This window comes from Corythoichthys intestinalis, chromosome 1 (genome assembly GCF_030265065.1).
Source record: "Corythoichthys intestinalis isolate RoL2023-P3 chromosome 1, ASM3026506v1, whole genome shotgun sequence".
Classification (NCBI taxonomy): Eukaryota; Metazoa; Chordata; class Actinopteri; order Syngnathiformes; family Syngnathidae; genus Corythoichthys; species Corythoichthys intestinalis.
Window position 1 is genome coordinate 58,403,804 of NC_080395.1, and position 15,699 is coordinate 58,419,502.

Below are 15,699 nucleotides of genomic sequence, written 5' to 3' on the forward strand. Positions count from 1 at the left end.
CAATACATCTTTTGTTTCCATATTTTTCTTTTTCTTTTTTCTTCTTTTACTGCCCTTTTCACAAAAAAACATTGTCAGAAAGACAAGACATAAAAACAAGTACACAAGTTCAGAGCCAGCAGCAAGTCACAAAACTCACATGCTCGAATGAACTCACATTGATTTATTTGAGGATATAAATTGGACATCAGTATTTGTCCCTGCTGTTTCTTGAAACATCTGAAATAAAAATGTAAGAATATTTTTTCTTTCCAGGTCAAGCCCTGAGCTAAATTAACAATATCTATGTGTATCTATGGTTTACAATTTAAACATACTGTATTTCTAAAAAAACAGTTGAATGATATCGGTTCTCCTCTTATAAATTCAATTGTTTTCTACATAGAAAATCACATTCTACACAAAAAAATATCACTCCAGATATATTGTAATCGTGAAGCCAATTTCTTTATATTTTTTTGGGGACATTGTGATTTGAAATCAAAAGTTGAATGATTGGAGTCAAATCAGTTCATAAGAGCAAATGTTTTGAAATAAGTACGGTAAGCAAAAGGTATCTTTTACTGCACAAATGGCTCAATTGAAATTAATGAAAAAATTAACAGCAGTAAATATTTCACCTCTGAGCATTGGATTTCAGCAGTTCGATGGCAAATACTGTTCGATTTGTACCCTAAATAAGAACCAAAGAGGCATCAATAAGCTTCAAACTAGCAATTATGAAATTGAGAGAAAATGGTAAATAAATTCATGCCATTGGCTTTTACACAAATTTAGAATGTCTTAAAAAATGTAAAAGAAATATATTTATAAAGGAAACATACCACATTTCTGGAGACCGCGACAAAACAGACGGACATAAGAAAAGCTAATGTCGCAAACATTTTATGGACTAAGAAGAAGGTCCCTAAAACAACTGAGACATCTAACTAAGTATTAATGCTACACTACACAATGCAAATCTCTCATTCGCCAGACAAACAGGAAGCCAGGGTTTAAGTTTTCTGTGAAGTACCATACATTTTTAGAAGTATTTTTGGATTTAAGATGAACTTTATCAAAGGTTAAGTTTGGAGGGAACAAAATTACGTGCAAGTGATCCCAAACATTCAAGCTAATCAGTTATCATTGTTTCTTGAGATTGCATGGATTCTTCTGAGTGGGTTACTGATGTAACACATGACGGCAGCAGAAAAATGAACTCAGAATTCTTCTGAAAGATTATATCTTCTGATTTAAAGAAAGATGCCACAGAACTGATTTGAAGATCCTTTTTCATGTTGCATTATTGTGACTCAAAAACATGATCAAAAACACACGGATGCTAACAGTTGCAAGAGGTTGCTTGTTTTAGGCTGACAAGTTATTCACCAGACTTTGGGCATCTAGAGCATGTGTTTCAAAATAAATGAAATAAATACAGTGTATCACAAAAGTGAGTACACCCCTCGCATTTCTGCAGATATTTAAGTATATATTTTCATGGGACAACACTGACAAAATGACACTTTGACACAATGAAAAGTAGTCTGTGTGCAGTTTATATAATAGAGGTAATTTATTTTCCCCTCAAAATAACTCAAAATATAGCCGTTAATATCTAAACCCCTGGCAACAAAAGTGAGTACACCCCTTAGAAACTACGTACATCCCTAAATGTCCAAATTGAGTACTGCTTGTCATTTTCCCTCCAAAATCTTATGTGACTCATTACGAAAGTGCTGTCAGCATTGCTGCGGAGATTGAAGAGGTGGGGGGTCAGCCTGTTAGTGCTCAGACCATACGCCGCACTCTGGGCTAGTGTACCATCTTCAGAAGAGACTTCCTCCTGGGGTGACAGCCATGCACACCAATTTCATATAGAGTGCGACGTACGGTCTGAGCACCAACAGGTTGACCCCGCACCTCTTCAATCTCTGCAGCAATGCTGACAGCACTCCTGTAACGAGTCACATGACATTTTGGAGGGAAAATGACAAGCAGAACTCAATTTGGACATTAAGGGATGTACCTAGTTACTAAGGGGTGTACTCACTTTTGTTGCCAGGGGTTTAGATATTAATGGCTATATTTAGAGTTATTTTGAGCGGAAAATCAATTAACTCTATTATATAAACTGCGCATCGACTACTTTTCATTGTGTCAAACTGTCATTTTGTCAGTGCTGTCCAATGAAAAGATATGCTTAAATATCTGCAGAAATGCGATGAGTGTACTCACTTTTGTGATAAACGGTAAATAATAAAATAATTGAATAAGGCTATACTGTGGAGGCTGAATTAAAAAAATCTAAAAATAATACAATTCCCTTTGGGTCATAAATAGTTGTCGCAACCAAAGGATTTGCAAATACAAAAGTTTGTCAAGCCAGAAGTCACATTTATATACTGCACTGCCTAATCAAAACAATGTCCCATAAGACTGAGTCAATAATAATGCATTTTTAAAGTCACAATCTTGATTACATGCAAACAGACGTGAAAGCTGATGACTTGATGGCTGGACAATCTCAACTCAACACCATGTTTAAATAGCAGAATCACCTTGAATAAGACAAACATTAAATAATGGAAATTAAATATTAAAAGCCCCTGAGCAACCACCTTACTTTGGTGGAGGGGGTCTGTGTATCCCAATGATTCCAGGAGCTAAGTTTTCTAGGGCTTTAGACCACTGTCAGGGTCACCCATGTCAAACAGGTCCTTATAGAGGGATCAGAAAAACATGACTCAGAGCCCCCAGAATGATTATAACAATTAGATAACAGTTTCACTCACCCATAGAGGTCATCGAGGCCCTTTCTCTGTAGCTTGGAAAGTGCCCAGTGACCATGCCTGAACTCATGAGGCTCATACCCCCCCATCCCATAGACTTCCCTTTTGGGAGATGAGAGGTTAGCCCCCGTTCACCTCCTAATAGGAGGACGGCACCTGGATGTGACACTGAGATTCGGAAGGAGATGATTGGGAGGAATGGCCCCCCACTCAAAACTTTAGGCTATTTTGTTACTGGACTTAATGCTCGTCACTTACACAGAGGCAACAGATTGTCCGTGATAAACATCGTGTTACATACAGTGGTATAAAAAACTATCTGAACCTTTTGGAATTTCTCATATTTCTGCATAAAATTCCCATCAGATGTGATCTGATCTTTGTCAAAATCACACGGATAAAAAAACAGTGTCTGCTTTAACTAAAACCACCCAAATATTTATAGGTTTTCGTATTTTAATGATAGTATACAGACAATGACAGAAGGGGGGAAATAAGTAAGTGAACCATCACATTTAAAATTTTGTGACTTAAACTGTTTGGTAAAAAATGGTTTCAATTGCTCTTTAAGTCTCCATAGGCAGAGGGTTCACTTACCGCATTGGCCCGAATATAAGACGGCCCTGATTATAAGACGACCCCCTCTTTTTCAAGACTCAAGTTTGAAAAAAGACTTTTTGAACACCAAATTAATTTTTATACAAAAAATACTTACAGTACATCTGAAACAAATGATTATAACAATATATTTGAGAGAAAAAGCATGTTATTTTGCTTCATTCAAATCTTAATATCTGAACATTTAAATATGTAAACTAAAGTCCAATCACATCCGTAAATGAATGGCTTCTGGTTTTTGAAATGTAAATAAATCAATCTATTGTGATAAAACAACAAAATTGCAATAACTGCATTAACCATCAAAGTGAGGTCTAACTGTAACTGTAGTCTTGAAACAAATCTGAATAAGGAAAAACATTGCAGTAAAATAATGCAAACTGGTTAAACTTGAGAGTAGCTGAGATCTGTCATGACAGAACATTACTCCTCAAGTTCAGCATTCCCTTCAATATTATCTGGCGCCATCTAGCGTCGTGAATGGGTATAATGTCTAGACCCCAAATATAAGACAACTCCCACTATTTCAGTATTATTTCAATGCAAAAAACACAGTCTTTTATTCGGGCCAATACGGTACTTATTTACCCCTTCTGTCATTGTTTTCATGCTATCGTCATTAAAATATGAAAACCTATAAATGTAAAGCAGACAGTGTTTATACATCTGTGTGATTTTGACAAAGATCAGATCACATTTTATGGTGATTTTGTGCAGAAATGTGAGAATTTCAAAAAGGTTCAGATACTCTTTCGTACCACTGTAATACACATAGTGTCCATATGTAAACTGGTGGTGAGGGAAGATGCCTCCCTCAACTGGCAACTCCAAACATAATGTGGAGGTCTGCTGGGAACACCTGGCATTATACCTTCTGTCAGCAGGTGCTTCCACTACCAACTCCAGCAGAATTTTAAATATGTCCGAGGGGCCATGCTACACACCTCTACTGGTGACGTTGCAGACCACAACTGTGGCCATAAGGTGGTTGGTATCTTTCGTAGGGGTTGTCCCCAAACCCAGTGCTGGACATTTGTGTTGAAGGATGCCATTAAGTAGATGGAAAAGACTTTTAGGGTTGTAAACTTCAAGGTATTAGATGAGTGGCAACAGGCAAAGTGGAATGCGGCTTTGGCGCTCACAGAGGAAAAAACATGAGTGGAGTTTGGTGAGGCCATGGAGAACTATTTCAGGTGGGCTTCGAGGCACCTCTAATCCACCATTCAGGGTCTCAGGAGGATTAAGCAGTGTGTCATAATGTCACTCTGTATAGTGTTCAAAAGAAACACACCCATCAACCCTCTTTGCCATGCATTTTTATAGAGAAACCTACTATCAGCAATTTTACTCAGCACCAAAATGCCTTTGAGCTAGAAAGCAATTTAATTTTTATGAACAGTAAAATGAGGATAAGTCTGAACTCCACTCACAAGTTGAGTCTGAACGTGACTGACAAATCATTATTGAATTGCAGGGTTTGGGCACCAACATAATATTTGTTTTCAGTGCATGTGTAAACATGTTAATACATACAGTGGGGAGAACAAGTATTTGATACACTGCCGATTATGCTGGTTTTCCCACTTGCAAGCCATGTAGATGTCTGTAATTTGTATCATAAGTTCTGTTCAACTGTGAGGGACGGAATCTGATACAAAAATCCAGAAAATCACATTGTATAATTTTTAAATAATAAATTTGTATTTAACTGCATGAAATAAGTATTTGATACATTACCAACTAGTAAATATTTCGGCTCTTAGTTCTTTTTTAAGAACCCCTCCTGTTCTCCACTCATTACCGGAAGTAACTGCACCTGTTTGAACTTGTTACCTGTATAAAAGACACCTGTTCACATGCTCAAACAAACAAAGTCCAACCTCTCCACAATGGCCAAGACCAAAGAGCTGTGTAAGGACATCAGGGATAAAATAATAGACCTGCACAAGGCTGGGATGGGCTACAGGAAAATAAGCAAGCAGCTTGGTGAGAAGGTAACAACTGTTGGAGCGATTATTAGAAAATGGAAGAAGTTCAAGTTGACGGTCAATCTGCCTCGTTCTGGGGCTCCATGCAAGATCTCACCTCGTGGGGCATCACTGATCATGAGGAAGGTGAGGGATCAGCCCAGAACTACACGGCAGGACCTGGTCAATGAACTGAAGAGAGCTGGAACCACAGTCTCAAAGAAAACCATCGGAAACACATTACGCCGTCATGGATTAAACTCCTACAACGCACGCAAGGTCCCGCTGCTGAAGCCAGTGCATGTCCAGACACATCTGAAGTTTGCCACTGACCATCTGGATGATCCAGAGGAGCAATGGGAAAAGATCATGTGGTCGGATGAGACCAAAATTGAACTTTTTGGTCTAAACGCGGCTCGTCGTGTTTGGAGTAAAAAGAAGGATGAGTACAACCCCAAGAACACCATCCCAACCGTGAAACATGGAGGAGGAAACATCATTTTTTTGGGGCTGCTTCTCTGCCAAGGGTACAGGACGACTGCACCGTATTGAGGGGAGGATGGATGGGGCTATGTATCGCCAGATCTTGGCTGACAACCTCCTTTGTTCAGTGAGGGCCCTGAAGATGGGTCGTGGCTGGGTCTTCCAGCATGACAGCGACCCAAAGCACACAGCCAAGGCAACTAAAAAGTGGCTCTGTAAGAAGCATCTTAAGGTCCTGGAGTGGCCTAGCCAGTCACCAGATCTGAACCCGATAGAAAATCTATGGAGGGAGCTGAAAGTCCGTGTTGCCCGGCAGCAGCCCCGAAACCTGAAGGCTCTGAAGAAGATCTGCATGGAAGAATGGGCCAAAATCCCTGCTGCAGTGTGTGCAAACCTTGGCAAGGACTACAAGAAACGTTTGGTATCTGTAATAGCAAACAAAGGTTTCTGTACCAAATATTAAGTTCGATTTTTGTGATGTATCAAATACTTATTTCATGCAATTAAATGCAAATTTATTATTTAAAAATCATACACCGTGATTTTCTGTTTTTTTGTATTAGATTCCGTCCCTCACAGTTGAAGAGAACTTATGATACAAAGTACAGACCTCTACATGCTTTGCAAGTGGGGAAACCAGCAAAATCGGCAGTGTATCAAATACTTGTTCGACCCACTGTATTTCATCATGTTCAGTCATAGCTGGCAGCTTAAACCAGACATTTTAACACCATCATGATGTTTTTGTAAATGGCAAAAGCTGTTAGTTCATTCTGTTGCAAACAATTGTAAGGTGCAAATACATTTGTCATTGATGTTCAAAGTATACTAAAGCTCAATGTTGTGAATTTTCTCGTATAGAAAAGCAAAAGCTTCCTCACCCACCACTATGTACGTTGTGCTCATTCTCTGTAAAACACCTGTTTTCACTGAAGCACTCAAATACATAACATCTTCTGTACACAGTCTAAGGAATTATTATAGTCTTGTTGACAGTTGGCTTGCTCCATATCTGAGATGAGAGTAATCCAAGCAGCAATGGGGCAAATGTGGCACATTTAGAATCACATTGAAATCATCTGTCTGTATTTATGCTGCTAAGCTGCTGAGAGAAACCCAATGGGCAATTTTCTGCTTTCCATTTAGAGCCAGGAATTGAATGATGAATACTGGAAAAGATATAAACTTTCTCTATTTTTTTCTTTTTAAATCACCTAACACAGGCATTGATGCTTTTAATTGTGGATTTTTAAAAATAAATAAATTTGGGTGTAACCTGATTGAAATGGTTGGAAATTAAAAAAAAAAAAAAAAACTCGAAGCGTAAACTTTGTTGGACGTAAAAGACAGATTTATTTGCAAATGCAATACTTCAGAATTTATAGGAGAATTGAGACTCTTCATAGGACATTTTTTAACAGATCAACACCTAAATGACTAATAGAGTATGTCAGTCATCACATGTAAAGAATTAAAGTATAGAAGCAGAACTGGAGACACATCTGTAATGTTTTTATACTGTGTTTAATAGAAATACAAATATAGAATAGCATGCTATCCTGATTGGCGTTTACATTTTTTTTTTCATTAATTTGTTTAATGTCTGTTTTTTGGTGGCCAGAATATACTTTCTACCCTATTTTTAATTTCTTCTTTTTCTTTTTCTTATTCTTATGCCCACCACGCATTAGGTATATCTCTCTGACACTTTTCTGTTCCACAAGCTGCAACCCAATTTACTCAAGGCATTTTCAGTATTCAATGTCTGTCATTGCAAATCTCCCTAGTGGTCTTGTCTATTTGGATACCTTTTGTACCATGTTTGTTTATCTTTCTCGAGAGCCAGAAGGATGCTCACCTTTCAAATCCACCTCTGTGACCTGACAGAAGCACCAATGTCGAGAGATCACTGACATTCTGTACAGCAGTGGTCCCTCAGAGAGGTAAAGGATCAACTGTTTAAACTACAGAAAGAAACACTATTGGTGGTGCATTATCAAAGAGAAAGTTAACCTGGATATTTGCCTCATTTCTCACCCTTTCTGTTGAGATATGTCACTTTTATATACAACCCACCTACGCCTTCGTTGTCAAACCTGTCTGAAGCTTAGGTGTTTTTGATGTTCACAACAACAACATCAAACTACTTATGCAAGCACATGTGGTATGTGAGTTAAGCTACTGTTGGAATAATATAAATCATGTAAATTCTCTATAGATTTCACTGCAATGTAACGTTCTTCAACTTTGGAATAAATTTGCATTAATGCCTTAAGATTTGAAGGAAAATAGTTGGTTCACCCAACTGGGCTGTGTTTAATCATGCTATTGTTGTAAATATTGAAGACTCTGCTTCAATTACTTTTATTGTATGACTAATTAGAGTAGTCTGTGTAGATTATATTTCAGTGACAATTTGTGAAACTTTAAGTGGGGGGGGGCTTCGAGTAGACCCTACTTGTGTCTCTGAATTGTTTTGTAGAAATAACAACTCTATGCCTTTAATGTGGCTTTTGTGGCCCCTTTCAAGCAACCTGCAAGATTAAATCCAAGGGGATGTATAGAGTATAATAACGTCCTCCACTACTCAATGAAAGCTATAACATTTTGATTATTTTGAAAGAGATAAGATATGTATCACATCTGTAGGTTTTGTTTCTACAGTATTTCCTTTTTACCATGGCTTTCATGTTGCTTTATAAACGAATTCAACTAAAACCATGTTCATATGTAATCTTGTGGTATCACAGACAGTGCCATTGAGAAACTCCTACTTGAGAGTCACATAATTTAAAGAATTACTGAATGGGTGATTGGATCCAGTACTCCTTGAATTTTATTCGTAATCTACTGTGTGGTTAATGCATGCAACGTAATAAGAAGGCGAATTGACCAGACAACGTACATGTTTGAATATGAAACAACTTATGTTTGTATTGTGCAGAGGTCTCCAAACTATTCTGCATCGAGCCGCAGTGGGTGCACGACTTCATTTCAACCAAACAAGATAATCATTTAAGGTAATCATATAATTGCAGTCAGGTGCTGCTTTTTAGAAGAAAACTGTATGTGCTGGATCGGTTTTAACAAAAACCAAAACCCACAATGGCCCTCAAGGCCCTAGTTTAGTTTGTTTTCTTTCCGTTCAATGGCCCCTAATGTGTTCTTGACTTGTCCTCGTGATTCATTCACGTGCCTTATTGCCCGACCCTGTGTGTTCTGACCAATTAGTTCCTTCTCTGCCTCTTTTGTAAGCCCCTGTTCCTCATGTCATCATACCATGTCTATGTATTTAGGCTCCCTGCTTCAGTTATGTCTTTGTTGAGTCATTGTCACACCATTTGTTCCTGTGCCCCATTTGTGCAGTGTCTCATTCGTACAATTGACATTGTTGGTGGCAGTCCATCCTAAATTACCCCGGAATCCCACTGGGTCTGCCGCGCTACGGTCAGCTACGTTCCGAAGGACACAACTAATACATTTTTATTGTAGTCAATACGAGATGGTCCACATGATCCTCTGATCCGATCCGGATCTGCCGGAGTCCGGCCTCCCCATCAAAACTAAAATAAAGACGAGATCTATTTTCTGGTCCGTCAACCTGCAGCCGGATCAAGCCCTGCTGTTTAGCACACACCAAAAAGGAAATAGAACTGTCTTCTATCTGGTCTTTCAAAGTAAATAATATTCATAAAAGTACCATGCATCTATTTTTTATATATATTTTATTGAAATTTGCAAAACTCTAAATGTATAAAGGTCATTTGCATGGGATGCACACCTAGTGCTTGTATCTCCAAACAATATAATACATTTTAAAATGACTTAAGGAAATGACTAGGAAGCACTGCACTGATGCGTCAGCGCGACACTCCTATTGGTGCGTTTGATGTGGCAACGGGGGTTACTGATATCGCGATTAAATGCTGAAAAAAATACACAGTAAAAAGTGAGCTGCCAATTCGTACAAGCGTTACACTGGTGTCAAAAGAGGGATGTACAATGGCAACGACAATTAAGGAGAAACCAGGTGGTCGTCCTACCGGCTCGCCCCCTATCAATCCCGACCATCTCCATGGATGGAAGCCAGGCTGGAGGAACAAACTGAGGACCCTCGGATGCCTCCAAATCTGCCTGGAAGAGAGCGTGCTTGCCCAGCGCCGCAGACTTTCTTGCCATTTCCAGGATGACATTCTGGAAGATGCAGTTGCTGAGGACAACTAACCGGCTAGATGGGAGCTGTTTACATCACTAGGAATAAGGTCGGCAACGCAATGGTGTGTCAGGGCGACTCTCCTATTGGTGCATTTGATGCAGCCACGCAATGCTCCCATTGGTGGGTTACTGGTAGTGTTCACAGCCTTAGAAAGAGGGTTACGATGCTCCCATAGAGATACATTATACGATTTTACTTCCAGGTACTTCCAGGTTACGGAGCCTCGGGTAGTTCCAAACATGGCTTCGACGAGAGCGGACCGCATTCATACGAATGGCTGGCTGTAAAGTATATTTGAAGGTAAGTTGATGAAAAGAACGATCCCTTTTGAATTTTCAACAATCTGAATTCAATCAGAGGTGCTTTATGATGTATATTTTGAGCTTTATTTGTAGGTGCTTGGCCTAGTTATACATATATTTTATCTTGGTTGACGAGCGATGTTCTGCTACTTTTTAACCTGAGTCTGCTAACTAGGAAGGTATCGCCAGGGATAAATTCATTGTCCCTACCTCTTTTAAGTTGTTAACTCTTTCAGAGGCCCTTTGTGACGTACACACTCATCTGTATTTGTGAGTATTGGTTGACGACCGGCTTTCACATGCTCGTTAGCTCGATTTTGTAAGCTTTGAAGTAAGGTAGCCCCCTCATGAAAGAGTACCAAGTCAATGCATGACAACCTGTATTCTTAACACCAAAATGTTTGACATTATTATATTTTAGAGATGTGTATAGATTGAAAAGTGATGTCAACAAATAATGGACACATTTATAATTAAAAAATAAAATTAATGAATATTACTTTTTCATGATCCACTTCACGCTGCTGTCGTTCTACGTTCCTACCCTAACCTATAGTCATGACCCAGGACACGCTGGAGAGACTATGTCTCTCGGCTGGCCTGGGAACGCCTTGGGACCCCGCCGGAGGAGCTGGATGAAGTGGCTGGGGAGAAGGAAGTCTGGCCTTCCCTGTTAAAGCTGCTGCCCCCGCGGACCGACCCCGGAGCAAGCGGAAGGTGATGGATGGATGGACATCATACTGCTGGTGGTGCCTGCTGATGGTGACTGCTGGCTGTGTGCACTAAGCCCATTATTAAATAGCTACAAACAAACAAACAAACAAAAACCTTTTTTTTCATGTTTTGATGACTGACCATTGCCATCCATTTTTTTCTGCTGCTCTTGGTCCTTGGGGAAACCATGCTGCACAACCAACCATCACAGGCCACTGATCTATAAAATGTTATGTGTAAACAATGAACCATGACACCAATTTCACCAATTGTTCAATAAATATTGTGATTTTCTTTATCAAAGGTAATAAGTTGTTACGGTTATATATTACACCATGTTGAGGAAAATCATAAAATGTTGTTCCTGTCTTGTAATCATTTTGTGTTGCTTGGGTCCAAAATGGAAAATGCCTTTAAAGAGGTACAGGTTTGGTTTTGCTAAAATTAGAGGCTATATTCAAAATTTAGTTGTTTTGCACTGTTAAATGTCATTTGTTGGTGTTTCAGGTCAAACTAAGTCTATAAAATAAAAAGGAAAATGTACACACACACATATATATATATATATATATATATATATATATATATATATATATATATATATATATATATATATATATATATATATATATATAAGCATTAGAAAGTGCAACAGGAAAGAAAATTGGAAAAGAATTTAAAAGTCATGACCACAAACCCAAACTTTTTGGGAAACAAGTGTTTTTATATATCAATGCGACAAAACAAACTTGGAACTACCACTTAGAACTAGAGAACAAAATATGTTCTACATGGGGTCATCTTTAATATATTACCACATGTAGGTGAATCAAGGAAATCTAGACATTCTCTGGAAAAACAGTATTCTATTTGTGAAAAACGAAAAACCTAAATCATCTTGCATTTCAATGTAAAAGTCGATTTCCCGTGCTCATGCTAACATTAACATGATACGTTCACTCCATAACATGAGAAAGTTCCCTTCTGCGTTAGTTTACATAGTTTTCAGTTATCGCCTGACCACTCCAAATGTAAAACTAGCACTTACATATACAGTATGTCATAACGCAATGACATACTGTAATTAAACAAGTACTTAGATACGTGATTTTATCCATTTTTCCATAAATGTCACAATTACCGCTGTCAGTTCCATTGCAAACCACGACAGCGCTGCTTGTGCTCGGAACTACTCACGCCCTACATGAACCACGTGACCACCTGCGGCGAGAACAAAGAGTGTCGCGACTCTCTTTATATGGCTCTGGTAGTGTTAGGGCCTCTGCCCCTCCCTCCTGAGAGCTGGGCCACCTCCGGCAGGTGTGCATGATTTATCTAATTTACAGGTCAGACGGGTGGAGCGGCCACAGGTGCAGGCAATAATCATGAGCCACCTTTATAAGCCAGTGGACATCTCACCACTTCGCCAGTTCAACTTGTCTGTTTCCAGCGTCATTTTCTTCTCGTAATCATTTAATACTTTTCACTGTGTTTCTCGGCTCATGATTTTTTGCTCTTGTCCCAGGACCTGTCTCAGCGCGCCCCACGTCGGAACCTCAAGCCTGATTTTCTCCCCGATCCCTGTCAGCACCCTGCCTGCCTATTTGCTCTTGGATCTGGCAACAAATAAAACATTTTTTGATCATAGTCTCTCTGCCATAGTCTGCTCTGGGATCCCCTCCCGTCGTGCAAACCTAACAGGTAGGACCTGAGGGAGCGCTGAGAAAAATAAACAGTAGAAAGTGAGCTCGACTTCTATATTTTTTTTTTTTTTTCCTGGACTTCCAGCTAAGGCCTTGGCAATGATTTTAATATCTGGTTTGCTGGTTGAGTAGTGACCTTTCTTGATTTTGGTAGAGGTTTTATTACAGCAGTGTGCATATTAAGTCTGATTTGACTATTTTCATTTATTTCTAATAATACTTTACAGAATAATTCTGCCAATATACTCCAGAAGTGCGGGAGGTACTCCACCAAAAATCCATCGGTTCCTGTGCCCTGCCTACTGGCATATCTTTAAAAGCATTTCATAGGTCAACAGGGATTAAGGGGTATCTAGCAAATGTCTATTATCTGATATTTGCGGAATGTTATGGTTATTGATAAATCAGTCAATATCTTCTATTTGCTCATTGGAAGGTGAGTATACATTTTTATAGAACTATAAAATATCTCATTATAAAATATTTCATATTTTAAAAATCCCATCATGGATGGTCAGGCACATCTTAACCCTTTGTGTCAAAGGAAAAAAAAAACTAAGACATTGAATCCAGTAGAATAGATGACAATAATCTGACAACACCTGAGAGTTAAAGGGTTCGTATACATTTGTAATAATAGTGCAACAGGAAGTAACATTTAAATTAATGTAAGAAATTATGTATGAAGTCTGAGAAATAAAATTGGATTACTGACCAGGAACTGTTTCATTTGTTCATCCCCTTTTCTAATGCCTCCACCTCAAATTTTGTGTTTGCTCATGTTTTGTTATTAATGGTTTTATTCTTATCTACTTAAAGTATTCAAATTGGCTATTTAACCTCTTGAAACTTTCAGAAAGAAAATCTTGCATGTTGCTGTTGTACTCTCTTGTGTTTTTGAAAGTTTTTGTGCTTGTGATTGGAATTTTTCCAAATAACCGACATTTTCACTCTCGTGGCACGTCGGTTCTCTTTTCCTTAGCATGAAAAAGATGCGCCGCAATAGGGAATGGGACGTACTACGTCATTGTTTGGACCCGCCTCCATGCTGGCAATATAATTCACTTCCGGGCCGGCAGAGTCAATGCGGATTGTAACGTGTGATAGTGCTAAGCTAACTCTTTCGGTGTTTTAGAAAGAAAATATGGGTGCTTTATTGTTGCGTTACCGGGTGCAACAGCGTCTCCTACGACAAAAAAAGGGGTGAGGAAAAATGGACTCACTTTTCACCGTTTTCCTGCATGGAGGACCAAATATCAGATCACGAAGGTACGACGGATGGCTGGATTGCAGCGGTTCGTCGGAAAAGCATTTCTTATGATCATATTTCTGCTGGAATGAGAGTGTGTTCCTGTCATCTCTACTCTTGTAAGTTGAACGATTTATCCACTTTTGGTTTCAATACGTTTTTGTTTTTTTACACCGTTGTGTAAATCTGCCTCGGTAGCAATGCTCGCCTACTACGACTCCCCTACCTGTTGTGTTCCTAGGTAAACCTGCTGACAACACATCCCGATTGGTCACCATCTCTCTTCTTGGATCATTTGACAAAGAAAATTTGTTCAATGGAGTGGTTCCATTTGTCCTGTGTCGGACTCAAACAAGCCCCTGCAGCAGACGCCATCTGGGTCTGCCCTTCTCGTCGATGAACTGCGGGCTTTTAACTTGTGAAAATGCAAGAACTTTAATGCACATATTTATTCTGCCTGGCTATTTAACTATGGCCAGTGACGTTTTTTTTTTTTTTTTTTTTTTTAACCACTTTGACAAAGACACCTTTCATTGTAATGTTGAATTTATATATTCTATTATTATTTTTAAATTATAATATTCTTATTTGCACTTATGTAGACTTTAGACTGTCAATTCAAATAGTGTTGGAAAAGTTGCAATACCTAAAATAGAAATGCAAGAACTGTAAAGTACATATTTATACACCTTTATTTACCTAAGGCCACTGGATGTTTTTTAACTGCTTTGAAAAATACAGGTTTTGTTGTGATCTTGTATTTATATAGTATATAGCTTTTTATAATGTATTATGTATTATAATATTTGCTGCCCCCTGCCAGAGTGTGGGCCATTTTGTACTAAAATGATTTTAAACTGTCAGTTCAAATACTGTGTTGGAGACTAGTACTTGCAATACTTAAAATGGAAATGCAAGAACTTTAAAGCACATATTTATCCTGTCTGGCAATTTACCCAAGGCCAGTAAATAGTGTTTTAAACTGCTTTGACAAAGACACGTTTATTGTGAACTTGTATTTGTGTATTACTTATAATTATATAATATTTGCTGCCACCGTCAGAGGGTGGGCCTTGTTTGCACTAATTTAAAGATTTTAAACTGTCAATTCAAATATCGTATTGGAGAAATTGCATTACTTGAAATAAATCTATTGCAACTTATCAGTCCCAGTTCTTGTCTACAACACTGTCCAAAAATTGTCAATGCATATTCCAAATAGAATAACAAAATTAAGTCACCTGACTTTGTAATTATTACACCTGTTTATTATGAAGACCTGAAGTAAACAACAAGCAGTTACAGTTTGTCAAGAAGTTGTTCAAGTCATGTTTTGGTATTCATATTTTATTGACTTTTCATAACACTTGGGATCGTGTTTGTAAGAGCAGAGCAAACTGAAGTTTCAGCGTGCACTCTTCGCCTTTCCAACCTCTCAACGCTCCGATGTGGTGCGCTTGACCTCAGAATAACCCAAGAAGAGATATGGTGACCAATCGGGATGTGTTGTCAGCATTTCATATGCAGGTTTTCCTAGTAACACAACAGGTAGGTGATGAGGAGGAGTAGGTTAGCATTGCTACCGAGGCAGATTTACACAACAGTAAAGAAAAAAACAAAAACAAAAAACGTATTGAAACCAAAACGGATAAATCGTTCAACTTACAAGAGTA

The 15,699-nt window shown here is 38.5% G+C and overlaps 2 long non-coding RNA genes across 2 annotated transcripts; both read left to right on the forward strand.

The window, feature by feature from the left end:
* Window positions 1-9,901: 9,901 nt before the first annotated feature.
* LOC130925322 (uncharacterized) lies at window positions 9,902-11,387 on the forward strand. Its single transcript, XR_009065610.1, has 3 exons — window positions 9,902-10,178; window positions 10,261-10,358; window positions 10,917-11,387. It is a non-coding gene; the product is annotated as an uncharacterized LOC130925322 (long non-coding RNA).
* Window positions 11,388-13,784: 2,397 nt separating this feature from the next.
* LOC130921817 (uncharacterized) lies at window positions 13,785-14,548 on the forward strand. The gene is made up of 2 exons (XR_009064402.1): window positions 13,785-14,145; window positions 14,268-14,548. It is a non-coding gene; the product is annotated as an uncharacterized LOC130921817 (long non-coding RNA).
* Window positions 14,549-15,699: the final 1,151 nt, after the last annotated feature.